The sequence below is a fragment of the Myotis davidii genome, unplaced genomic scaffold (genome assembly GCF_000327345.1).
Source record: "Myotis davidii unplaced genomic scaffold, ASM32734v1 scaffold1960, whole genome shotgun sequence".
Lineage (NCBI taxonomy): Eukaryota > Metazoa > Chordata > Mammalia > Chiroptera > Vespertilionidae > Myotis > Myotis davidii.
Window position 1 is genome coordinate 564,587 of NW_006292441.1, and position 2,890 is coordinate 567,476.

The 2,890-nt window shown below is 40.8% G+C and overlaps 1 long non-coding RNA gene across 1 annotated transcript in view; it reads left to right on the plus strand.

Annotated features, from left to right (window-relative positions):
- Positions 1-2,890, plus strand: part of LOC107183432 — a 30,634-nt gene that overhangs the window by 16,453 nt on the left and 11,291 nt on the right. Inside the window, exon 3 of the long non-coding RNA XR_001514221.1 lies at positions 68-208. This is a non-coding gene — a long non-coding RNA (uncharacterized LOC107183432). The remainder of the gene's footprint in view (positions 1-67; positions 209-2,890) is intronic.

A 2,890-nucleotide genomic window follows, 5' to 3' on the forward strand; every position in this document is an offset into this window, starting at 1 on the left:
TCTAGATTCGAAGAGTCCTGCTTTTTCTCAAGAATCACTTGCCACATCCAGTCACTACTCCCTATAGGTTAGCTGCTGGAAGACTTGGCTTCTCTAAAATCTCAGGAGGACTTCTGCTTTGAGCGGTCTAACTTGTCTTCTCCACGGGCCAACACTTCGAGACAGTGACCCAGAGAGCGAGAGAAAGAGGATCTCCTAAAAAGACCAGGTGAGAGTTAGTATCTCTATGCCTTATGTGAATGTACTCTTTATTGCTGGCCATAAGTGCGGCTTTCTAAGTGAACAATTGTATTCCTCAGATGCCCTGCCTCCAATCTCAGATTTCTCATTTAAAATTCTGTGTGGAATTTTTTATTTTTTATTTTTCTGGTTGTAGAAATGGAATCTTTAGACTTTCTATGGTGCTCAGGAACTGAGTTTGTTAATCCTCACCTGAGGATATTTTCCATTGACCTTTAGAGAGTGGAAGGTAGGGGGGAAGACACAGAGAGAGAAACATCGATGTGAGAGAGACCCATCAATTGGTTGCCTCCCACGCGCACCCCAACCGGGGTCGGGGATCAAGCCTGCAATCGAGGTACATGCCCTTGACCAGAATCGAACCCACAACCCTTCAGTCCACAGGCCGACCCTCTATCCACTGAGCCAAACCAGTTAGGGCAGGAACTAAATGAGTGTGAATCAGTGTCAGAGATCATTCCTTGGCACAGTGCCACAAAATTCACCAACATCCCTAAAAATAGATTAATAATAATAATTTCAGTAAATACATGTGTGTAGGCAAAATTCTAAAGATATTCCTGCAAATTCCCTTCCCCTAGCTATTCAACCAAATGCATATCTAGGTACTACTGTTGAAAGTACTTTGCAGCTGTAATTCACCTGGCCTTAAAATAGATTATCTTCGATTATCTGAGTGGGCCCAATGTAATAACATGAGCCCTTAAAAGCAGAAGAGGGAGGCCAGAAAAGTCAGTCAAAGAGTTGCAGCAGAAGGGGACGGCAGAGAGATTCAGTGTCACAGAGGGACTTGACTCACTGTTGCTGGAGAAAGCCACATGGAAAGCATGAGAAGGAATGCAGGCAGCCCCTCAGATAAAAAACCGGCCCTCAGCTGACATTCGGCAAGGAACCGTATCTGCTAACAACCTGAATGAGCCTGGAAGCAGGTTCTTTCTTAGAGCCTCCAGGAAGGCTTGATTTGGGCCTTGTAAGACTCTAAGCAGAGGACCCAGCCAACCCCCTTGGACTTCTGACACACAAAAACTGTGAGATGGGAACCTAATGTTGTTTGAAGCCATGAAGTATGTGGTAAATTGGTCAGGCAGTGATGTAAAATGAGTTCAATATGGAAACCTACATTTTCCATATTGAGGTCATTAAAAAACCTCACTGAAATATTTTGTGTTCACCGTCCAAAGTCAAGTCTCCTTCCATCACCATATATTTGACACTCTTTACTACCCACCACCCGTATTTCCCTCTGGTAACCACCATACTATTGTCTGTATCAATGAGTTTTTGTTTGTTTGTTGCTTTCAGTTTTATATCCTACATATGAGTGAAATTATATGGTTCTTAACTTTTTCCATCTGAGTTTGCTTAACATGATATTTTCAAGATCCTTTCTTCTTGTCGCGAATGGCAGTGTTTCATCTTTTCCTAGGGTTGAATAGTATTCCATTGTCTACTGGCATATGTACCACATCTTTATCCTACCATCTATGGGAGGATACTTTGGTTGTTTCCATCTCTTGGCCACTGTGAATAGTGCTGCAATGAACATAGGGATACATATATCTTTGCAAATATCTTCAAATTTTTCAAATAGATGCCCAGAAGATGGATCGCTGGGTCATAAGGAACTCTAGTCTTAATTTTTTGACAACCCTCATATTGTTTTCCATAGTAGCTGTACCAATTTACATTCCCAACAGCAGTGGATGAGGGTTCCTTTTTCTTCACAACCTCTCCAGCACTTGTTACTTGTCTTGTTGATAATGGCCACTCTAACAGGTATGAGGTAGCATGTTATTGTGGTTTTGATTTGCATTTCTCTAAGAACTAGTGAAGTTGAGCATCTTTTTATGTCTATAGGAGAGTGTTTGTTCAGGCTCTCTGCCCATTTTTTAAAAATTGGATTGTTTGTTTTTGCCTTTTTGTTTTGTTGATGGTTTGTTTTGCTCTGCAGAAGCTTTTTGATATAGTCCCATTCATTTATTTGACACTCTCATTTATATTTGCTTTTATTTCCCTTGCCTTTGAAATTAATAAAATCCTAAGATCAAGGTCCATAATTTTGGTACCTACATTTTCTTCTATTTTTTTTTTTGTTTCAGGTCTTTTATTTAAGTTTTTGATTATGATATCTTTTTCCTCACCCACAGCCAACTTGTTCATCCTCCTCTAACCAGACTCAAATTCTCTCCATTAGAATCTAATAAAGTGCTCAGAATAATTTTATCATTTTCATTTTCTAAGCTTTTCAGATTTCCCATTAACGTTTCTCAATATGTTATTTGAAGAGATTTTCCAACGTATTCTCTTGCCTCTCTCAGATAAACATTCATATCAATTAAAATTAATGATGGGATATGTCAGCCAGTAACACTGTTTATTTCTAGTAGTTTTCATAGTATCTATATCTATCTATCTATCTATCTATCTATCTATCTATCTATCTATCTATCTATATATATATATAGCCAGCAACTAACTGGAACACCATAACGACCAGAGTGACTGGTTGCTATGACACCCACTGCTGCTATGGAACCAGCCTGATCAGGGGGTGGGGTCCCTCCTCCCAGCTGGCCCACCCCTGATTAGCCTCTCCCACCCCGATGGAGGGCAGGGTGGCTGGCCAACCCCCCACGGCCCTTCCCCCAGG